Genomic DNA, 25,052 nt, shown 5'->3' with positions numbered 1-25,052 from the left:
CTGCAGAAGACGGAAGGGTGACAGCGCAGTCCCGTCCGTGGCTGCATCCCCCAGCTCCCAGCACGCTGTCCCTCTCCTGGCTCCAGTTGTCCCTGCATCCTGGTAACACCTTCCCTCCCTTTGTCTTTGCTGTCCTAGAGGTGGTGACAACTATCAGCATTCGGTATTTCTGGGGGCCTCATGCCCCCTTGTCGCTTCCTCTCATTCGGCCCACCCTTCTGTAAACAGTGTCTTTGTGAAGCTCTTTTCAGTTAAAGACTTTGGAGTAGGCACCATCTGTTTCCTGTCGGGGCCCTGGCCGATACCAACACCGTCACAGAACCTGCTTCTCCTTTAGGCTTCGGATAAGTTGGTGTTGTGCCTACCCAGATTTAGTAGCAAACATCTACAGTTCGCTGCCTGTGGGCCGAACTCTTGGGTGAGCACCCACTGTCAGGGTCCCAGCTGCTGGCTCTGTAATTCCCCAAACTTTCTATTTCGGTCCCTATCTGTTTATTACTTCATTTTCCTAGTCTGAGTTTCTGATTTGTAGTGAAGCAGGAATAGCAAAATTTTAGGCAGCTGTAAGATAGGGAGCTATAGCCCTGTGACCTCAGGCAATCACACAGCCTCCTTGTGCCTCAGTTTTCCTCATCCCGAAATTGGGTACAATGATAGCATTACCTTCTCTGAGAGGGTTTTCCTGACCTTTAAATGTGTCAGGCACAGAGGATAGAGCATGACACGCAGTATATCTGAATAGATCGTAGCTAGTATTAGGATTTTATCGGAGAAAGGATTTTCCTTGGAATTAAAGGATAGGTTTGAATTCCGGTTCTGCCACCGAGGAACTGGGTGCCCTTGCAATGATCACTTCGCTTTCCTTGTCTAAGGTTCTACTTAGATTAATAATTATTCATTGTCAATTAATAATACTCGCTTTGCTTGGCAGTTGCCAGACTGAAACGTGGCGATTGGTGGGAAAGGTCTTCATAAATTCCACAGCACTCCGTGCATATTAGGTAGTCTGGCCCGCTCAGTGGTGGAAGATTCCTTCCTGCCATGTATGAGTCTTTGCTCTGGTCTACCAGTTACCATCTCCCCAGGAGGGTCCCGAGGATAAGTGGGTGTGTGTTCCCCATCGAATATTGGGGGGAACACAGTTTTATCCAGGGAAGGGAAGAGGAAGGTAGGGTGTCGCTGTGGAGGGAAGCTGTGATAAGTAGGAGGGGGTAGGGGGGAATATTTTCTTCAGCTTTCCAGAAGCTCGATGCTCTTCAGAAGCCCCAGGCCAGCACTGCTCAGCTGACTGAGGCTGTGCTTGGAAACCCAAGTGACAAGGCAGGGCAAGGCCCAGAGCAGACGTGGAATATTCCGCCATCAGGGGAAGGAAAGAGAGAGAGAGAGAGAGAGCACAGGCTGACTGGGATGGACAGAGAGCTGGAGGGGGCTACAGAGACCCCCACTGGTTCCCCGAAGAGCCCAGCCCACGTGGGACCCTGAGCCGCCGTGGAACCGGATACTTGTGTTTGCCTTTCTTCTACAGCGGGGCCCTCTATACCAGCCAACATTTGGGATGCTGCCCAACAGCTAAACCCCCCACCTCCTCCCCAAAGTGGCCCTTCATCCAGGGGCGCTCCTGGTAAAAAGGTGCAGAGTGATGCTTGCTGTTACTTTGTCTCACGTAGCCCCAGAACTCTAGGCGCCCATCATCCTCATGGAATATACCCAGTTCTCCTTGCTCTGGGTGATTTCTGGAAAATCCCGCGGGGTCAGCGTCCACAGAGCCCGCGTGGCTCCTTGTGAACTTGCTGACTTCTTACAGCGTGGCCCGAGGCCCACGGACTCTCCGAGCTTGAAGCTGGCCTCCTTGGCCGGCCGTCAGCCAGAGGCTATTATGAGGCTCTCCCGGCATCTGTCTCCTAAGGGCCATCGTACCAGCCTTTGAGTGACCCAAATACATATCTTCTGCGTCTCCAGGCTCTCCTCCCCTCTCCAGCAGCCCTCGTCTTTTTCTGGCAAACATATTCTTCTGTGGCTTTCGTTGGATTGCCTCCCGGGGTGAGGGGATGTTTCTATGCTCCTCCTTGGGTATTTTTAGACGCTGACAGACTGACCCGCTCCCCCCTTCCCAGAATGTTTTTGTTTTTGTTTTATTCAGTTGGCAGAGACACCTGCTGGCACTGCGGTGTCCCGTCCATGTCGCCTGTCACCAAGCCCCAGTTAAACAACACCGCTTTGGATCCGCTGCTCTCAAACCTGGGAGGCGCAAAGCGGGGGCAGCCCCTTCCCAGCAGCCCCAACAGGTTGATGCCGCGCCCCGCAGGGTCTCCGGGGAAGCTTGGCTCTCTCCTTACCCAGCCCGTACCTCTCCGAACAGAAAAGGACAGTCAGAGGGCTGGAATGTCAAATCAGGGCACCAGGATGGCAAGGCTCTGGTCATACTGGTCAAGATTTCCCAGCAAACAACTCCCCTAAAAACCCGATTTCCATTTTCACTTAGAAACAATTATACTGAGTCCCCGTTTTCAAGCCTGTTTGGGCCCCACCGATGAATTATTCAGGAGACAGAGCAGATGGGAGACTCTTCCTTTCTGTCCACTTCAACAGGTTCTCTGACCCAGTTCTGCTTGTGCTGAAAAATTTTAATGATTTTTTTTTATTTTGCAAATTTCAATATGGAGTATGAGGTTTCTGAAAATACCTATGCTTAACATAATAAAAATGCCTCAACCTTCAAGAGTGCCTTTATTATTAGGTGAAAATGCTTCTGTTCTTCTTAAGAAAAATCAAAGATCCTAAACAACAACTTTGGTTCTGTTGGTTTTTTTTCACCGATGACACCACTTAGCTAAAACAGGAATATAGTAATAGGAAGCTGGATACGAATATTTGCATTTATATACAATTTTAGAAGAAAATATTCTAAGCTTTCCCCAGGCCAAGTTTGAGAACTGTAGAAGTATAGCAGTGTGCATTTTAAATCTCTCCATACAGGGATTTTTATAATAATGTGACATGTTATCTAGATCTTTGAAAGGCAAATCTCAAACACCCTTATCAGCCCTTGTGGTTTCAGTCGTAGAAAGCCCTGAATGATATGCTCTGCCCATTTTTTTTTTAAAGATTTTATTTATTTGTTTGAGAGAGAGAGAAAGTTTATGAGCGGGGGAGGGGCAGAGGGAGAAGCAGACTCCCCGCTGAGCAGGGAGCCCGATGTGGGACTCAATCCCAGGACCCTGGGATCATGAACTGAGCCGAAGGCAGACACTTAACCAACTGAACCACCCAGGTGCCCCTCTGCCCAATTTTTTGACAGTGTTCTTCCCTCTATGTGATATGATGATCATTTTAATGATCTCCATGTCCTTGAGTTATACCTTAATGAGGACTTGCTGGTTGACTAAGAAAAACGAAGCTACAGATCAGAGCTGGACAAAAGTACTTAAAGAATTTTGTTATTAAAACATTCGTCTCCCAGGTATAAAGAGGGTATGTGAATTCTTTTTGTCGTTATTGGGCTGGAACATGATAGTCTCATGAATATTTCTTATAAATGGTTTATGATAGAAAATTTCAGGTAATAATGTAATGAAACCCCACTTACCCATCGTTATCAATAATTATCAACACTTTGTCGATCATGTTTCGTCTACCCTTCCCAGTTTACTTTTAACTCTTTTTGAGTATCTTAAAGTGAATTCCAGATCATAGAAATGCTTGCGTGCTGGTTAATTTTATGTATCAATCAGCTTGGGCTGCCATAATAAAATGCCACAGACAGACTTGAACAACAGAAGTCTAGTTCTCACAGTTCTGGAGTTTAGACGTCAGAGATCAAGGTGCAAGGTAGGTTTCATTCTGAACCTTCTTCTTTTAGTTTGTAGATGGCCACCATCTTTTTTAAAGATTTTATTTATTTATTTATCTGAGAGATAGAGAGTGAGAAACAGCATGAGACGGGAGATGTTCAGAAGGAGAAGCAGGCTCCCCGCTGAGCTGGAAGCTGAGCGCGGGACTCGATCCCAGGACCCTGAAATCATGACCTGAGCCAAATACAGACACTTAACCACTGAGCCACCCAGGCGCCCCAACACACTCCTCTAACCCCCATATCTTCTGTAAACAGATAGTTAAATCCAGAGTCTTGATTAGATTCATGTTCATTTGGCAACAATTCTTTAATGGTAGTTCAGTGTATCACATCAGGAAAAATAAGATGTCTGGTGTTTCCATCTTTAGTGATTTTAAGTTGACTGATGGTTCTAGATATTGTCAGCCTGATATATCCATAAGACAAATCCCCATGAGCTTTTTACCTAATGGTTTTCATACCCATTGATGTCCATAGCCTAGTTCCATTAACTCAATAGGGATTTGAAAGTGATGATTGTCTAATTATGTCATTCCTCTTGCTTTTATTAGCTGTGATCTTTCTACAAAGAAGGTATTTCCCATACCGACAACTCAGTTACCCTGAAATACAGGTTATTCAGAAAAGGCAAGGAAAGATCCGTTCCTTTTATTTAACAGCCTGTCTGGAGTTGGTCTCCTAGCAACCTCCAAAGGAAATCACTAATTTGTTTTAAAAATTGTCATTATATGAGCTATGGGATTTTTTATATATTTGATGTGTTTCAATCTATTACAGTATTTTTTGGTGTTCAGACTAACCCAGTGATGGCCAGAGAGAGAGCCCCTTCAAGTTAATTTCTGTATCCTTCTGCCGTGACCCCAGGAGACTTTGATGGTGGCTTTGATTTCAGGCATAACAACATGTTGTAGCCTTATCTTGAACAATTCCTGCCCCAGATCTTGAATCACTTGTTTCGCCAAGGAACCCTTGTTTCTTTTAGTAAAAAAATGGTATTTAGAAACTACATCTGGTGCTAGGTTTGTTTATTGCCACTCAACTGTCTGTCATTGCTTCTTGGTCCGATGAATAATATTGAAGAACTGAAAATGTCTTATATAATGAATGGAACCCTAAATATCTCTTCAATTACCCAGACTTTTAAAGAGATTTTTTTTAATTGAGAGAAAAATATAATAATTGAGAAAACTGAGTATTAGCAGAAAATAAGTGTCAGCAGAAAAATCAAACTATCAACTTGGATAGATAAATGTCATAAAAATGATGACACAAATTTATAATTAAATATTATGTATTTTGCTGAGTGTTGTATTTACTTTTATGTTATTTTATTCTTTCTAATAATGGTGGTTTATTCAATTTATAACAAAATATTATTTATATGTTATATTATATATTATGTAATATAGAACAATATAACATTAATTATACAATTAATTAGTTATTATATAGTTATTTAACATTATTATTAATTAGCAAAGAGCCATTAAAGACAGCTAAATGAATGAATGACAGCCACAAGTCAGATTAGAGTTCTTTGTTAAGCTCTGTGTTCTGATTTGAGGCTCAGAAAATATGCTTATCTCTAGCAGAAAATGGAGCATCACACAGTCACAGATGGATTATTTGACCAGTAGGCTTTGTTCCAATTCCTGCTCACCCATTAGCCTTCTGATCAGTGTTTGCTTTCCTTTGTGGACTACTTTACAGGGAAGGAAGTGCATTGACCAACAGACATGAATATTTCAATTTGCTAGGCAATGCATTTTTTATGTCAAAATTATACCGAGGCATTCTGATTTATACATCTGCTTTCCATGACTTTGGTCAATGTGAATCAATCCCCTGACTCTGACTGACCTGATGAACCAGAGAAACTGAATTGCTGGACATTCTCAGATCAAACTCTGGACTGACACCCCTACTAAGATTCCACCACCCGGAAGGAGACCTTGACTGCAAAGCCAGCCTACCTCTCTTTTTGAGGTAGTACATTATTTCTGGCCTCTTGGGAGGGGAACCCTTCCCCACTGAGAACATTGAATGGAACATTAGCTTTATTTTCTTTGTTTCTAATCGTTTTACCTTTAAAAAAAAAAAAAATAGGGCTCAACTGTATGTTTTCTGGCTCTACATTGGCGCATGGTTCTATCTCTGAGTCTTTGCCCTGCTGTCTCTTCAGCCTGGAAGCACCCACCTAACCTCAGCACACACACACAGGCATATAACTGCTTCTGATTCACTCTTCTCATCTTAGCTCAGTTATCCGCTCCTCAAGGAAACCCGCAGCCTTCACACGAGGAGATGTCCTTCCGTGAGATGCTCTCATGGCACACACCGGCCCTTTCCTTCTCAGCTCCTGTCCGGCTTATAATTAAACACTTATTCGTGTGATGACTAGGTCAGGGTTCAGAGGCAGGGACCCCCTCTGTTGTGTTCCGCTTCGCACCTTCTGTGCCGATCACAACATCTGGCACAGCAGTCGGTGACTGGCCTCTGCCCGCGAAGGGACAGTGAACACGGCGCGCTGCAAACGCACTCACCCGAGCCCACACGATGGATAAACTCTGCCTCCTCCAGGCTCCTCCTTTCTCTCCCCGCAGCTCAGCCCCCCTCAAACCTGGGCCCAGCCAGAAGTTTATCAGCATCCGCAGATTCAGCCGTGGGCGTGCGCACGGGACGGAACGTTTCATCCAAGTTAGGCATGTGCTGGAAGCTGGCATCCTGTGGGTTCTGGGGGCGCCCGCCCTCACGCGGTCTTCCCTTCCCACCATGCTGGCCCCCGGCTTCTGACCGACTCTCGTCCTACGGCTCCAGTTTGCTCCTGTGACAGGGACTCTGCCCCCGATGCCCGCCCCCTGGATGCTCTGCTCAGCATCCACTCTTCTGCGCCCCCTCCCTGCCCCCCAGGGACCTGCTCCACCATCCCAGACTGGGGTTTTAGCTTGTCCCTTCTTTGCTTTGTGCCCTTGATCGTGCTACATCAGCGCGCTGGGCCTTCGCTTCCTTAATTACAATCGAGAGCTCTAGCACGCTCTGCTGCGACCCTGCCGGGTGCCTGAGGAACTGATGGGAGGACTCCGAGGGCAGAGCTGCACTGCAAGTAAACAAGGAGAACCTGGCAAGTCTAGATCTGGAGAGTGCCCCTGAAAAGGTGACTTAGAGGTGAGATCAGAAGGACAAGAGATCAAGGTGCAAGATAGGTTTCATTCTGCACCTTCTTCTTTTAGTTTGTAGATGGCCACCATCTTTTTTAAAGATTTTATTTATTTATTTATTTGAGACATAGAGAGAGTGAGAAACAGCATGAGATGGGAGATGGTCAGAGGGAGAAGCAGGCTGCCCGCTGAGCTGGAAGCCAGGTGCGGGACTCGATCCCAGGACCCTGAAATCATGACCTGAGCCAAATACAGACACTTAACCACTGAGCCACCCAGGCGCCCCAACACACTCCTCTAACCCCCATATCTTCTGTAAACAGATAGTTAAATCCGGAGTCTTGATTAGATTCATGTTCATTTGGCAACAATTCTTTAATGGTAGTTCAGTGTACATTCCTGCTGCATCACATCAGGAAAAATAAGATGTCTGGTGTTTCCATCTTTAGTGATTTTAAGTTGACTGATGGTTCTAGATATTGTCAGCCTGATATATCCATAAGACAAAGGGAGAGCTGCTTCAAAATGTATAAGGGAGCTATGAGGACAACAGGTGTTCTGCAGAGCAAATCACCGTGTTTCCAGATTTGGCTCATTCGGTTGCCGAATGCAAAAAGGCATCATGCATTCCTGGCTTTCTGCGGCCCACAACTGAGTCACAGAGATCACATAAACACGTAGGTCAGTGGTTCTCAACCACGGGTGATTTTTTTCCTCCAAGGGAGGAATGTCCAGAGACGTTGTTGGTTGTCACGACTGGGAGGGAGTGGTGTGCTATTGGCATCCAGTGGATAGCGGTCAAGGATGCTGCTAAGCATCCTCTCCTGCCCAGGACAGCCACCACCACAACTGACCGTGCTGCTGAAAGTGAGAAGCCCTGACACAGCCAAAGCAGTTAGCCCAAAACACACTACTGAGCATTAAGTGCCCAAATGAGGACCAGAGATATTTCTACCCATTAATACTGGACTTAGTTTTCAAGATTCTTCTTACATCTCCTCTGACCCTGAAGCCATCCCCAGGTGCCCCTACTCAGTCTTACTGCTGAAGAGCACGGACCACAGAGGCAGCCCCGTCCCCCCCGCCAGGGCTCACACCCTAGCTGCACAATGGGGGCGCAGCTGGGGTGGTTGGCTGGGTGACTTTGGGTGAGTGTTCTCACCTCCCTGGGTTTCTGCTTGCTCATACATAACACACGGAGAGTAATAGTCACAGTTCTTTCCTTTGCATTCCCACAGTGGTTTTGTTTGTAAGCTGCCCAGCTAACTTGGCTAATTTCACCCTGTCCTAGGTATGTCCACCTTTACTATGTACCAGGTGTGGCTTGAGGTGCTTAACATATTTCAATTCATTGAATGCTCATAACAACGATTATGGACTGAATGTTTCTGTCCTCCCCAAATTCATATGTTGAAGCCCTACCTCCCAATGGGATGGTATGGGGGGGGGGGCGTAGGGAGGTAATTAGGTTTAGATTAGGTCATGAGTGAGCGTGGAGCCCCGTGAAGGGATTAGTGCCCTTCGAAGAGGAGGAAGAGACACGAGAGCTCCCTGGCCTCACTGGTCCCACAGCCCGTGCTCTGACGCCTCCTCGGCCACCCCGCCTATAAATCACTGTTCGCTATGTAGTGGTTAGCTCAGAGGACTGCAAGATTAGTATGCAAGAAGTCATCCTTTTGTTCTTTCCGTAATCTTTTTATTTTAATTTATTTTTTGTTTTTTAATTTTTTTTTTTTCAAGTAGGCTCCACGCCCAGAGTGGAACCCAATGCCGGACTCGAACTCACAACGGTGAGATCAAGACCGGAGCTGAGATCTAGAGTCGGACGCAACCAACTGAGCCACCCAGGCGCCCCTCTTTCAGTAATCTTTTTGAGTGCTTACTGTTTATCAGGCACTTTGGGCTAAGGACTGGGGATATTACAACCAAGTTTTATACAAGTCTTCAAGTTTTCCTCACCTGGAGGCAGGGAGCTATGCAAATAAATCCATGATTACAGGGACAGGTGATAAATTCAAAGATGTAGCTGCACAGGAAGCTATGGGCTGACAGAGGAGAGAGATTTAGGACAGAGCGGGAGGGGGTGGGTAGGAGATAAAACCTGACTTTGAATCCCAGCTCTGCCACTTACCAGCACTTTGACCTTAAACAAACCACTGGACCCCTTGAAGCCTTAGTTTCCTGGTCTGAGAAAAGGGCAACTTTTTACAGAGAGATTAAATGAAACTGTGTATTTGGAAGAAATGCCCTAAAATGAGAGAGAGCCCTGTGGGCTCAGGTAGCTGGGAAGGCTTCCTGGAGGAGGAAACGTGTGCGTTTGGTTTGGGGTGAGGAGGGAGCATTCCAAGCTGTGATAAGAGCACCTGGGCAGCCATGTGGTTCATCAGGATTTAATTGCTGAAGAGTAAGCCCGGATTGAATTTACCTCTTATGAATGGACAATGTCTGATGCGGGAACAGCCGATGAACTTTTTAATGTTCTTGGAAACACTTCCCCTTATTTCCAACTACGGTTGTTGGTTTCTAGCTGTCTTCCATATCCAGGAGAAGGAAACAAACATTCACCTTAGAAATTAAAAAAAAAAAAAATCTTCAAACCTGCCTTACTTTTTGATGGAGTTATGGCTGGGTTGCTCAGTCAGTTAAGCATCTGCCTTCTGCTCATTTCATGATCCTGGGGTCCTGGGATTGAGTCCTGCATCAGGCTCCCCGCTCAGTGGGGAGTCTGTTTCTCCCTCTCCCTCTGCTGTTCCCCCTGCTTGTGCTCTCTCTGTCTCAAATAAATAAAATACTTTTTTTAAGAAAAGAAAGGAAATGTTTGCTAATTTGCTTAAGTTCATGGGAGTGACATTGCTTTAATAGTGGGGATCCCAGCTTCTCTCTGTATTTTGTTTATTTTATTGAAAACCCCAGGATGCTATTAAGTCAGAGGCTGGCTGGCCCCACTGTGGATTATCTGAGCTGAGTGGCTGGAATTTTTTCAGATATTTTGGCAACCAGGAAATCCCAAAATGTATTTTTCCCCAAGCACTTTTACACTTCTTCCCAAGAAAAATGTCTGTAGTTTAGAAAGAAAGGAAATCTCTAAACCCTTAATTACCTTAAACTTTACTCATTCGAATAGTGTTTGTAAAAAAGATACTTTGTTCCAAGAAACATGTAAGACATTAAAAATCCTACTCACTCAACTTACCCTTGCCAGAACTAGAAAAAGAATGTCTGCCAAAATAAATGAACTTTCACAACCACTTTGTAAAACTCTTTGGCATTATTTCTCCAAATCGACTGTTCATATAACCCATGACCCAACACTTCATTCCTGGGTATACATCCAATGGAAATCTGTGCAGAGATATGTGCTAAAAGACATATTCCAGAATGTTCATACCAGCACAACTTCTAACAATCTCAAAATCTTGTAAGCAAACCCAAATATCCATGAACAGTAGGGTGAATGAATAAGTCATTGTATAGTCATACAATGGAAATTTACATAGCAATCAAATGAATGAACCACATTAGCCACATGCAAAAGAATGAAACTAGACCACGTCCTTACACCACATACAAAAGTAAATTCAAAATGGAATAAAGACCTAAATATGAGACCTGAAACCATAAAGATCCTAGAAGAGAGCACAGGAAGTAAGTTCTCTGTCTGACACTGGCTGTTAACAACATTTTTCTAGATAGGTCTCCTGAGGCAAGGGAAATAAAAGCAAAAATAAACTATTGGGACTATATCAAAATAAAAAGCTTCGGGCGCCTGGGTGGCTCAGATGGTTAAGCGTCTGCCTTCGGCTCAGGTCATGATCTCAGGGTCCTGGGATCGAGTCCCGCATCGGGTTCCCTGCTCAGTGCAGAGCCTGCTTCTCCCTCTCCCTCTGCCACTCCCTCTGCTTGTGCTCTTCTGTCTATCTCTCTGTCAAATAAATAAATAAAATCTTTAAAAAAAAAAAAATAAATAAAAAAAAAAAAAATAAAAAGCTTCTGCACAGCAAAGGAAACAGTCAACAAAACTAAAAGGCAACCTACTGAATGGGAGAAGATATTTGCAAATGACATATCTAATAAAGGGTTAGTATCCAAAATATGTTAAGAACTTATACAAATCAACACCCAAAAAACAAATAATCCAATTAAAAAATGGGTAGAAGAAATAAACAGACATTTCTCCAAAGAAGACATCCAGATGGCCAACAGACACTTGAAGAGATGCTCCATATCACTCATTATTAGGGAAATGCAAATCAAAACTGTGATGAGATATCACCTCACACCTGTCAGGATGGCTAAAATCAACAACACAAGAAACAACAGGTGTTGGTGAGGATGTGGAGAAAAAGGAACCCTCAAGCGCTGTTGGTGGGAATGCAAACTGGTGCAGCCACTGTGGAAAACAGTATAGAGGTTCTTTAAAAAGTTAAAAATAGAACTGCCCGACGATCCAGTAAACATACTACTGGGTATTTACCCCCAAAATACAAAAACACTCATTCAAAGGGATTCATGCACCCCTATGTTTATAGCAGCATTATCTACAATAGCCAAATTATGGAAACATCCCAAGTGTCCAATGATAGATGAATGGATAAAGGAAGGGTGCCTGGGTGGCTCAGTCGTTGGGTGTCTGCCTTCAGCTCAGGTCATGATCCCAGAGTCCTGGGATTGGGCCCCGCATCAGGCTCCCTGCTCAGCGGGAAGCCTGCTTCTCCCTCTCCCACTCCCCCTGCTTGTGTTCCCTCTCTCACTGTGTCTCTCTCTGTCAAATAAATAAAATCTTTTTAAAAAATGGATAAAGGAGATTTTTATACACACACACACACACACACACACACACACACAGAGGAATATTATTCAGCCATAAAAAGAATGAAATCTTGCCATTTGCAACAATATGGATGGAGCTAGAGAATATTATGCTAAGTGAAATAAGTCCAAGAAAGACAAATGCCATATGATCTCACTCATATGTGGAATTTAAGAAACAAAGCAAATGAGCAAAGGGGACGAAAAGAGAGAGGGAGGCAAACCAAGAAACAGACTCTTAACTCTAGAGAACAGACTGATGGTTACCAGAGGGGACAGGGTGGGGGATGGGTGAAATAGGTGATGGGGATTAAGGAGTGCACTTGTCATGATGAGAACCAGGTGTTGTATAGAATTCTTGAATCACTATATTGTACACCTGAAACTAATACAATGCTATGTTGGCTACACTGGAATTAAATTTTTTTAAAAAAATGAATGAAATTCGCTATACATAACACCTTGGATGACTCTCCAAAACATGTTAAGGAAGTCATACAAAAAAGAATACATATTATATTATTCAATTTGTATAAAAATGTTTAAACTAGCAAAACTAGTCTTTGTTGTTAGAGATGAGAAAGGTGGACAATGGGGAGTGGAGAAGGGATAGTGATGGAGGGGGTTGAAAGGGGCTTCTTGGGTGCCAGAAATGTTCTACTTACTGACTTTGGAAGTGGTCACATAGGTGTAAGTACTTGGTGATAATTCATTACCCACTTCTGATTAGGGAACAAGTTTTTAAAAATAAAGAAATTAATAATAAGTGCATTCTAAACTTCATGAGTTTTAATATATTTTAGGAGAGCAACCTAAATCTGAAAAAATGTATGCTTTTCTGCCAAATCCCATCCCCATTACTTCATCTAATGAGAAGGTAGCTCCATTATAAAGTACATAAATGAGTATTTGAATCATTTGAAATACCTGGAATGGACATCAGTTTAACAGTTTAGGTTTGAACAAAAGTAGTTAATCAGTTGGTCTCCTGATTGTAGATTCTCATAACTCTCTTTACAGATAAACTGAAGTTTTCTTGTAGTTCATTTAAAAATTCACTTCTCTGTTAGTTAAAAAGAAAAAAAAAAAGAGAGAAAGAATTCACCTTTGAACAGCTCGACTCTTTTCTAGTGCAATCTGGATTTCCAAATCTTGACACAATCTTGACATGGGATTGGAACTCAAACTTACGCATAGAAAATTTCCAAGTGTTCAGATGATAAAAGGCTTTCTGTATTTCAGTTTCCTTACTGATGAGTTACATGCACTTATGAAGAGTAACAATTCATGGAGTTCTTGAAGGATGAAACCCAACCACCCAGAGCTGCCAACAGCAACCGGCCAGGTGGAGAGAGGCTGCAGGTTCCTGTTGGTCTTGTGTCATTCTCTCTCTGCCCTTCTGGCTGGTGGAACAGGGCTGTTGTCTGCTACTCGGCAGAACTTTGAGCAGAGAAGCTGATCCAAGAATCAGAGGCCACAGCAGAGGGTTTTTCAGTTCTTGTCACCCCCCTGCCCACGCGTATATGGTCTAGCTGACTTTGGAGACCTGTTACCTCCATCCTGCCATCCCTGGGGCCACCTTCAGCTTCCATTTCCAAACTGTGGCTTTCAAGTTCCACATAAAGGCCGCGATTTTCATCTGGCTGCTTGTTTCCCCTCTCGGGGCTGGACAGATCCTAAGATGCTTCCATGACTACTCTGAACTATTCTACAGACACTTTTTACGACATACAATGAAAATACGGCCTCATATATGTTTCTGTAATGTATTGCAAGAGTGATAGGTCACCCACTGGGCCCTCAGCCAAGTGGAATCCTTTGCAAGTTGAAAATGACTCAAAACAAAATCATCCATTAGAAGGAAGAAATCCTGAGCAGCTAACAAAAAATGAAACTGGGGCTTCTACCTTTGGAAATCCTTAAATAACATGGCTATGCCACCTCTGGGATCTGGGACAAGCCCCTGCCTTTTATCTAGGTGCTCGGGGGTCACTGGTCCCCAAACCTGGCCAGAGAACACCCTGGTAACTGATATAGACATGCTGCCATTGACAACTTGCACATCCTGATACTTCCATAAATGCAGATCTCGTTTCAGAAAAGAAACAGGGGGACGCCTGGGTGGCTCAGTCGGTTGAGCATCTGCCTTCGGCTCAGGTCGTGATCCCAGGGTGCTGGGATCGAGTCCCACATCGGGCTCCCTGCTCCGCGGGGAGCCTGCTTCTCCCTCTGTCTCTCTCTCTCTCTCTCTGTCTCTCATGAATAAATAAATAAAATCTTTAAAAAAAAAAAAAAAAAAAAAAAAGAAAAGAACCAGGATTTGGTTAGCAATTCTGGGTGCCTTCAAAGAGTGTTTGAGATTAAAATATATGGTTCCCCCAAACAAAAGGAGATTCCATTAGTCCAAAAAGAAATGGGGATTTAGGACCACCATATATATATATGTATATATGTGTATGTATGTATGTATATATGTGTATGTTTAATCAACTCAGTACACATTCCATCCATCCATCCATTCTTTGAAATATATATATATTTTCAAGATTTTTCAGTGTGGTGTTGGCACAAACAAAAACTCTATTTTATTAGTCAAAGATTTGGGGATTTTGTTAAGAATTCCAGGAAGCTAAAAAGCCTTCTTGGAGGTAATAAATAAACCACAGAGAAGATATTGGTTCAAGACAGTCCTAGAGGGCCCAGCTTTCAGTGCTGGCAAGGGCTTGGGGAAGTATAAATTGGTTTTTTATAACTCTGGAAAGGTTGGGGAAGGTAGCTTGGCAGTGTGTTTCAGATGTTATTAAAATGTAGGGTGAGTTGGCACGCTCTACTCAGGAAGAGCTGATGTCTCAGTTCAAGTCCAAAGGCAATAAAAAAGTCAAAGGCCCACTTTGAAGGCAGTCAGGCAGGAAAGCATTTTCTCTTATTTGAGGGAGAGTCACCTTTTTGTTCTACTCAGGCCTTCAACTGATTGGATGAGCCCCACCGACACTGGGGAGGGCAATCTGCTTTACTCAGTCTACCGGTACAAATGTTCATCTCAACCAAAAATACCCTTGCAGAAACACTCAGAATAATGTTTGACCAAATATCTGGACACCCTGTGGCCCAGTCCAGTTGACCCATAAATTAACTATCTATCTTCCCAATCTATTTTTTTAAAGCCTCCTATTGAGGCTTAATTTACTTCTGGTTCTAATGTACCATACTATGAGTTCTTCCAATTTCTTTTAAACACACAGAAACCACAAATATATCCATAAGAAGACAGAATTGTTTGCATGTGATTTAAACATCAGAATACTATTATACTTTTACTTTAATCAACAGTGTGTTTCTGTAGCTTATTCCTTTACTCTGGTGTAGTATTTGGTTTAAATATACCATTTTTAATATTTCTCCATCCTATTAATTGACATTTAGGTTGTTTCAAATATTCTCTACCATAATCAATCCAGCAATAGCTATCTAATAAATAACTATGAGTTTTCTCATGCAATGGTGCCAGAGATTCTCTCTGGAAACTCTACAATGACCAGGAGTGGAATTGTCAGATCATAGTATATGTAGACATTCAGTTTTACTTCCTACTGCCAACCCGCTTCCACACTGGCTCTAACAATTTATATCCCAGCAATGTATGAGAATTCCCATTTGCCCACACTTGATATTTTTAGATTTGTTAATTTGTATCAATTGGAGGGCTTAGCAATAGACTCTCACCCTGGTTTAATTTGCATTTCTTTGGTTACTAGTGAGATGGTTAATGGTTATTTGGGTTATTTCCTCCACGAATTATCTATTTATTACATTTACCTATTTTTCTATTGGGCTGCCTGTCTTTACTCAGTTATTTGATAGGGTTCTTTCTGTGTTCTTTGTACTATATGTTGCAAATTATCTTCTTCCTTTTGTCTTTTATCTTTTCATCCTGGTGGTAGTGTCTTTTCCTTTATGGCATATGTCTGTGTGTATGTGTCTGCCTTAAGAAATCTTTCCTATAATCACAGACATTGTCCCACGTTATCTTCTAGAAAGTTCTAAAGTTTTGTGTGTGAAGTGTGAGGAAGGATCCAACATTGTTTCATGTGGGGGATGAGATATGTTGGTTACCTATTGCTACAACACAAATTACTCCAAAACTTAGCAGCTTAGAACAACAAACATTTATTATCTCAACAATTTCTGAGAGTCGGCAATCTGGGAGCAGCTTCGCTGGGTGGTTCTGGCTCAGGGTCTCTCCCGAAGCTGTGTCAGATGTTGGTCAGGGGTACGGTCATGTGAAGGCCGTGCTTCCAAGATGACTCACTCACATGGCTGTTGGCAGGCAACATCCGTCTCTCCCCGTAGAGAGGCCTCTCCACAGGCTGCCTGAGAGTCCTCATGACATGGTAGCTCACTCCCCCCAGAGCCAGTGATCCATTCAAGAGAAAGCGTGAGCGAGCAGCGAGCTGTCGTGCCTTTTAGGACATAGTTTCTAACGTCTCACACCCTGTTATTTCCACTTTATTCTATTCATTAGAAGTGAGCCCACTTCTATTCACGAAGTCTAGTTCAAACTCAATGGGATGGCAGTTACACTCCACGTGTTAAAGGGAGAAATGTCAGAGAACTTGTGGAAATCCCCCATAAGTATGAAGAGTCATTTGTCCCATCCCTACTTACTTTTAAAAGCCTACCCTTCCCTCACTGATCTATAATGACACTTCTATCATTTATCAGGTTCTTCAGAAGCTAGTATCTGTTTCTGGCCTCTCTGTTCTGACCCGCTGACTTACTTCTCTGGTCCTGCACCAACACTACACTTGACCTTTACAAATCTTGACATGTGACAGGTCCCCGCAGGACCAGTGAACCACACCTCCAATACACAGACCTTGGGAGTCCCCACCTCTTAAATATAGGTTGGCTTAGTGACATGCTTTAATCTTAGGGTCAGGTAGAAGTCATTCTAGGTCAGTTCCTGGCCTAAACCTTAGGCTGTAAACTTTTGTTTTGTGCTCTTAAGAGCTGAGCCACCCTGTAAATTGTCTGGCTACCCTTTCGGAGGGACCTACAGGGGGACACCAAGTGGACAGGGATAATAAGCTCTGACACTCTCTAGAGAAAGAGAGGAGCCTACCCATCTTCGCAAGCCACCTGAGTCCAGCTCTGAGCTGAGCTGTCAGCTGCAGGTAGTCACCTGCGTGACCCTCCAAGGACAGCAGAACTGCCCAGCGGAGCCCATCCCAGGCCGCAAAGTCACAATGGTGGTAGCAAGCCATTAAGTTGGGGAGAGGTTTGTTATACATCAGTAGATAACCCAGACAGCTCTCTCCCTATTGCTGCTCATCTTTCTCAGAATTACCTTTTTTGAACTTATAAATTCATTGGGGGAAAGACTACTGAGTCTTTCTATGTGTTCATGTATTCAGTTTTTCTTTCTTTCTCAACCCAGCTTCTTGGATCTTTCCTATCAAGCCCTGACTATCCTTTGCTTAACTCATTCTTAGAGTCAATATAATTTCTATTGCTATTGCAAATGAGAATTTTTTCCTATCAAATTTTCTAATTGGTTATGGATGGTATAAGGGAATGCTGGTTTATTTTATGTTGATCTGATACACAGCAAACTCTTATTCTTTCTAATAGTTTGCCTGAAGATTCTCTTGGACTTTCAATGAAGACAATTTGCAAATGATAAGCATTTTCTCTCTTTCTCCCTGATTCTTTTGCCTCTTCTTTTCTTATCTCTTTTCATTGGCAAGGAATCCCAGTTCGATATCAGGCAGTAGGGGTGAAAATGGGCACCTTGACTTGTACCTTGACTTCATAGGAATGTGTTTAAAGTTTCATCACAATATCATCAAATATGATATTATTATAAGGTTTTTTGGGGGGGAACATTTTCTCAAGTTAAAGAAGTCTATCCTTTGTTAAAAGTTTTATTATTTTTTAAGATGAATGAATGTTGACTTCTATTGCTGACATTTTTCTATATTTCTTGAGATAATCATACGGTTTTCTTCCTCTTAACATCTTCATATTTTAAGGTAATTTGATACATTTTTCTAATGTTAAGTCATATATATTTTTACAGGATAAACCCTAATTATGACTATTTTTATATACTGCAAAATTAGATTTGCTTGTTTTTTATTTATAATGCTTGCATTTAAAGATTTTTTTTTTTTATTTGAGAGAGAGAGAGAACACAAGCAGGGGAAGGTGCAGAGGGAGAGAGAGAAGAAATCTCAAGCAGACTCTGTGCTGAGTGCAGAGCCTGATATGGGGCTTGATCTCATGACCTTGAGATCATGACCTGAGCAGAAACCAAGAGTTGGATGCCTAACCCACTGAGCCACCCAGGCACCCCTAGAATTCTTGCATTTATATTTATAATTATATTGACCTATGCTTTTCTTTTTTTTTTTTTTTAAGACATTATTTATTTATTTGACAGAGAGAGACACAGTGAGAGAGGGAACACAAGCAGGGGGAGCAGCAGAGGGAGAGGGAGAAGCAGGCTTCCCGTGGAGCAGGGAGCCCGATGAGGGGACTCGATCCCAGGACCCTGGGATCATGACCTGAGCTGAAGGCAGACGCTTAACGACTGAGCCACCCAGGCGTCCCTGACCTATGCTTTTCTTTTGTTGTTTTAAAAAATACTTTTCTACCTATAGTAACCTCATAAAATGAACTAGGTAGCTTTTCCCTTTCTTCCACTATGTGGAACTGTTTGGCTAAGATAAGAATTATGTGTTCCTAGAAGGTTTAATTAAACTTGCCTGTCAAGTTGTTTGAACCTGTAGCCTTTCTTGAGAAGAGATATTTACTAGCCATTCAATTATTTTCATAGTGATTGGTATATTCAGATTTTCTATTTCTTCTCGGGTCACTTCTACGACTTATATTTTTCTATAAAGTTGTCCATTTCATGAACATTTTCAAAATTGTAGGCAAAAATTTGTTTGTAGCATTTTTGTCCCTCATATTGTTTATTCTGCCTTTTTTTCTCTAATTAGTCTTTCCAGAAATTTGTCTATTTTATCATTCTTTTAATTAATGATCTTTTGGCTTTATTGATAATTCTGATATTCTTGATATTAGATACTGTTATTCAGGTTTCCTATTACTTTCTCCTTTCTTCTAGATTCTTCTTTCTCAATTATTCAGTTGAATGCTTAGTTCATTAATTTTCAAATCTCTTTTGTTTTCCAAAAAAATGCATTTGAGCTTTGTTTTTTTATTTATTTATAAAGATTTTATTTATTCATTTTGAGAGAGAGAGAGAGCATGAGCAGGGGGAGAGGCAGAGGGAGAGGCAGAGGGAGAAGCAGAGGCAGAAGCAGACTCCCTGCTGAGCCAGGAGCCCACTGTGGGGCTTGATCCCAGGACTTGGAGATCATGACCTGAGCTGAAGGCAGATGCTTAACCATCTGAGCCACCCAGGCGCCCCTGTATTTGAGCTTTAAATTTCCCCTTGAACACAATTTTAGTTGTACCTCATTCTTTTTTAAGAAAAAGATTTTATTTATTTATTAGAGAGAGAGAGAGCATGAGTGGGGAGGGTGGGAGGGGAGCAGAGGGAAAGGGAGAAGCAAACTTCCTGCTTAGCAGGGAGCCTGATGTGGGGCTCTATCCCAGGACCCTGAGATCATGACCTGAGCTGAAGGCAGCCACTTAACTGACTGAGCCACCCAAGCACCTCCGTCATACGTTTTTATATGTATGCTTTCTTCGTGTATCATTTCTAAATATTTTTCATTTTCATTATGGTTTCTTTTTTAATTCTGAGATTATTTAGAATAATATTTTTCATTGTCAGATTTATGGGATGGGAGAATACCCGTCTACTGTTGGTTCTATTTTCAGTGCATTGTGGTGAAAGAACATGATCTGTATGACATCAGTCCTTTGGAATGTGTTGTGATTTCCTGTGTGGCCGAACAAATGGTCAAGTGTGTAAATGTTCTGGGTGGGCTTATAAAGGATATGTATTCTGTATTTGTTGGGTGAAGATTCTCTCTAAATATCTGTTATTATTTCTAAGTATGATTATTGTTTTACTAGTAAATAAATAACTTACTGTTTGGAAAAGAAGAGTAAAAAAGAGTCTTTCAGGAACCTCATCTTATCAGGAAGGGAAGAAGGGTTCCAGAAGCAGAACCTGAGTAGGATCCTGGGAAACCAAACACAACAGCAATTACGTACTCCTGGAAAAACGAATTCCCTCTCTGACCTCCCCCCCAGACAGGGGAGGGTCTAATGTAACAGTCTTGCCCTTGGGAATGCCAGAACAGGTCAGGACAGTGCAAACGCCAGCTGTGTCACTGCCTCTGCACTCGTAGTGATCCAGCAGGTGACACAGAAGTAGCCTCCACTCAGATGGCACAGTTATGACCCGCTGGTTAACTGAGCCCTTCCTGTTTTGAGTATTTCTCCTTTGTTGATACCTGACAGGGTTCTTTCACTAGGGATATTATCTGATTAGATCAGACTGGATTGAACTAAAGGGAATTGGATGTTCATTTAGCTCAGCCCTAGGTTGGTGTTCTACTGAAGGGTGGCTAGAGAAGGTCTTGGTTCTGTAACCAGCCCTTCTTTTAGTTCCATGTGAATCCTTGTGGGGCTGGATTTTTCTTTTAGCTAGGAAAACTGTCACCAGGTATTCATTGGGGTCGGAACTTTTTTGGGGACTTCTCTCTAATTTTCCTAATTTGGGCTCTCATAGACAAGGCTTTCTTCCTTAAGCATTGTTGCTCTACTCTTTGGTAGCCAGGGACCCCATTGCTTATCTTCCTCTTCTCTCTTGGGACTGTGATTTTGCACATTTATAAGTGCCACTCCACTGCTAGATGACATCCTTCCAGATGGGGCACAAGCAAGCACTTCCCAACCCCTGTGGAGAGGAATGGGCCAGGAGGGATCTCTCAATCTGCTTGAAAGATGGTCTGTCCTCCTTCAGGGGACCCAAAGGCCCACAAGCCGGTCACCCCAGCTGTGTGAGACTTTCCTTATTTGACCCCAGTGTGCTGTCAAATACTATTCTTTTGTGTACCATGACGTGGTAAATGTAGGGAAGGCCTGTGAGGGGTTCCGAACTGAAGATAAATATGTTTTAATTTGTAAGGCATGTTCTCAAGTTTAAGGTTGTACCTGATATTTTTTTCCCAGCCATTAGCTCCTAGCCCTCTGTCCCTGCTCCTAACACTTTGCTTTTAAAAGTTGGAGTCCTGGGCGCCTGGGTGGCTCAGTTGGTTAAGCGACTGCCTTCGGCTCAGGTCATGATCCTGGAGTCCCTGGATCGAGTCCCGCATCGGGCTCCCTGCTCGGCAGGGAGTCTGTTTCTCCCTCTGACACTAACCCCTCTCATGTGCTCTCTCTCAAATAAATAAATAAAATCTTTAAAAAAAAAAAAATAAAATAAAAGTTGGAGTCCTGTCTTGGCTGTGTGTGGAGCAAAAAAGCAAAAGGTGTGTGTGGCATGAGGGTGGGGGAAGGAGTGATGGGGGAGAGTGGGGGTGGGGACATGGGGAAGGTCACCCGGGTCATTGTAGTGGTAGAGATAGCTGGTGAGAGACTCTAAGGGGGAAGAGATCCCAGGAGAATTGGGGCTCTGTGGCTCCCATAGGGACTGTCCTTCTATTGTTTACTATAGAGGGTCTAAAATTCTTATTCCTTTCTCATACCTTGCCCATCACCCCTCCTCTGCCTCCCCTCCACCTCTCACCTGGTTTGTGTATGTGTCACTCCCACAAAACTGTAGTTTATCTCCATGATTTTGCTTTGCACACACTGCCTCACAAGTACCTGTTTGCTTGTCTGATGCACAAGGCTATGAGCACCTTAAGGGACACGATGGAGTCTTCGAGCTCTATATTCCCAGTGAGCAATTCAGGGACCCAGACAGAGTGGGCAGTATCTGAACCTAGCTGAATGGAGGGCTGCTGGTCAGCTGAGATGCACAAACCCAGTATAGGTTGTACTTCTTCTGGAAATGTTCGGTTGCTGTTCTGAGCTATGAGTGCTGCTTTACTACCCCACGGCCTTGACCTCTCCCCCAGGCCTCCCAGGCCTGACCATGACCCAGGAATAATGTGTTGATGCTTGATCTAGCAGGGGACCCCCAAGCCCGTGCTGCAGGGGTATTGGTGTTTGTTTGGATTGGTTGGTGCCCATGCTGGATGTTAAATAATTTTACTATCACCCATGAGTGAGTGAATGGCCTTGGTTCCCTTCTATTCTCATTGTGCTTGACATGTTCTCTCTGCCATCATTCTCCCAGGCCACACTTTGCCCCTGCTTACCTTTCTCTAAGAAAAAGCCCTAGGTCTCTCAGCCCTTTGGGTGGCCCTCCTTTGGACCACAGAATTACAGGGCCACAGCCTATGTTGTGGTCTCACTGCCTAGATATGAGTAGTTCAAATGATTGATTTGGGGTTCTGTATGTTGCCTTAATAAATAGGAGAGACATGTTTAAAATGGAGCATATATTGTTTTATGTGCCTACTCTTTAAACCAGAAATTGAGGGAGTGGAATAATGCTCTTAATTTGAATTGCAAAGGCCATGTTATTCTCTCTCCAATAATATTTACTTTCTGCCAGACTGTTACAAGGGTTATTTTTCTGGTGCGCTCCTGTGTGTGTGTAAGCAGAGTGTTAATGATTTGGGATGCTAAATAGTTCCTACATCCTTATTGATCTGTCCAGAAAAAGCACCATACTTTCTTTCTGTTTATTTATAGAGCAATTATATCATCTACCCCCATGCCTTCACATACCAACTGAGGCAGCAGAAAGTTACATAGCATAGCATTCTCCCAGAAAGACTGGGGGCAGGAAGAGGACAGGTGCCCTGAGGATTTTCACATGTCAAGAACGAAAGTTCTGTATTTTTCATAGGAGCTAGTGATGTCCAAGCCCCTGTGTATTTACTTTAAAACCATTTCCATAGCCTAAGAGCCATGGACTTGGGGGTAGTGCCTTAAACAGTGTCTCCAATTCTCTTGACCTGGTGAGTGACACAGATAAAAAACCTGTTGCTATACAATCTATTTGGGTCACTATTACTTTTGGTATTTCAGAGGACTAGTAAAATAGCTAGATGCATTTAGGTTCCCTCCTTCACTGGGTTCATTTACTCAGAGTGGGAGTTGGAGATGAAAGAAATTTCTGAGCATGTGACCAGAACTAACTGTTCATTTAAACATTTAAATGTTTTTTTCTTTATTTTAAATATAAGGAAAGTAGAGAAATGTAGAACGAAGTGGTTTTCTTTTCATTTCATAGGTTACTTCTTCCTAAAAATATCCAGTTGTGGGGCGCCTGGGTGGCTCAGTCATTAAGCGTCTGCCTTCAGCTCAGGTCATGATCCCAGGGTCCTAGGATCGAGCCCCGCATCGGGCTCCCTGCTCCGCGGGAAGCCTGCTTCTCCCTCTCCCCCTGCTTGTGTTCCCTCTCTCGCTGTCTCTCTCTTTGTCAAAATATATATATATATATCCAGTTGTATGCACAACGATGGGAACTGTATACTTAAAAATAATTAAAAAGGTACATTTTATGTTATGTATATTTTACACCAAAAAAAGACAACAAAGATATAGTTGCAATATTATACATGCAACATTGTTTTGGCTTTTTAAACATGACATTATGCTCTGAGCATTTTCCCATGCCATTACATGATATTAGAAACTGTTTTGCTACCTCTATGATGGACTTAGTCTTTCAACAAGGACTTATTGTGTATCAGTGAGGTACCAAGTACTGCTTCGGGCTGATATAGCAATAAACGAGACCAACAAGACCTCTGGACCTCAAGAAGCTTCTATTCCAGCCAGGGGAGACAGGCAATGGTCAAGAAAGCAAACTCACGTAGATTGTGGAAGGGCTGTGGATAGAATTAACCCACAGGTGTTGGAGAGTAGCCAGGGGGTTTGGGAAGAACAGCTACCAGCATATGGTGGGCAAGACGAGACATGCCAGTTGAGCCCAAAAGGCTGAGGAACAAGCCAACGGGTGAATGAAGGGCTGAAGGACAGCATTCCCTGCAGGGGAACAGAAGTGCACGTGTCTTGAGGCAGGAGAGAACCAGGCAAGACTGAGGAGGAAGAATCAACAGGAGGCGCGGGTGTGACTGACACAGAAGACTGACCTCAGCTCAAGGACAAGTGGTGTCAGACAAAGGAGGTGCAGGTGAGACAGGGACGATGGGAACAAGCCCCAGGTGACAAATAGTACATACCTGGGGCACTTTCTGTGGACTGAGGTTGTTAAACCACTTCTCTTACAGAACAGAACCGGGATGTGGCCAGGATGCAGCCCTATATACACGCCAGACTCAGAACAGAGGACCAGGGCTCCGAAAAGCACCAGTGAACTGCCTGACTTGTCTGCCAATATCGATCAATCACGACGAGGCCCTTCCAACCAATCAGGACCAGGCCCTCCACCAATCAGGACGAGGCCCTCCCAACCAATCAGGACCAGGCCCTCCCAACCAATCAGGACCAGGCCCTCCCAACCAATCAGGACCAGGCCCTCCCAACCAATCAGGACCAGGCCCTCCCAACCAATCAGGACCAGGCCCTCCCAACCAGTCAAGATGAGGTATTTTTCCTCCTTTCTCTCATTAGCCTATTGGACCTGATTGGGACCCTGAGCAAGAACTTTCTCTGTATAAGAGGGACTTCCTTTGTGTTGGGGGCCGGGGGGGAGGGCTACCCTAAGTGCGCTCTGTTGGTTCTCTGTCTTCCTTCAGCTCTATCTATAGCCCCAATAAAGCCTTGTCTCTGCAGATCTTTAGGTCCAGCCTCTTTTCTATCCTTGTCGGGCCCAAGAATCTGATTTCTGTAACCGAGGGACAGAGCCAAGAGCCCCCCGCCCCAGGCCGTTTTGAGGGGTTAGGTTCTATTGCAGGTGCAGAAGGAAAGCAGTGAAGGGTTTTCAACAAGATGGCCAATGCTTTTATTTTTATTCATTTTTGTCTTTTTTTAAGTTATTTTTTTTATTATCGAAGTATATTTGACATACAATTTTTTAAGTTTAAATATATATATATACATATATATATATATATTTATTACTGAAGTATAATGGCCAATGCTTCTTAAAGCTCTCTCTGAGGGGCGCCTGGGTGGCTCAGTCAGTTAAGCCTCTCTCTGTCTTCAGCTCAGGCCATGAATGCAGGGGTCCTGGGATGGAGCCCAGTGTGGGGCTCCCTGCTCAGCGGGAAACCTGCTTCTCCCTC

At 43.4% G+C, this 25,052-nt stretch overlaps 1 long non-coding RNA gene across 1 annotated transcript in view; it reads right to left on the bottom strand.

Moving 5' to 3' along the window:
• LOC118531626 (uncharacterized) overlaps window positions 1-24,194 on the bottom strand; it is a 70,124-nt gene extending 45,930 nt beyond the window's left edge. Inside the window, exon 1 of the long non-coding RNA XR_004915294.2 lies at window positions 24,048-24,194. This is a non-coding gene — a long non-coding RNA (uncharacterized LOC118531626). The remainder of the gene's footprint in view (window positions 1-24,047) is intronic.
• Between the last annotated feature and the right edge of the window lie 858 nt (window positions 24,195-25,052).

The sequence above is a fragment of the Halichoerus grypus genome, chromosome 9 (genome assembly GCF_964656455.1).
Source record: "Halichoerus grypus chromosome 9, mHalGry1.hap1.1, whole genome shotgun sequence".
NCBI lineage: Eukaryota > Metazoa > Chordata > Mammalia > Carnivora > Phocidae > Halichoerus > Halichoerus grypus.
Note: the sequence above shows the minus strand (reverse complement) of the source record. Positions and strands in the feature narration are given on the sequence as shown.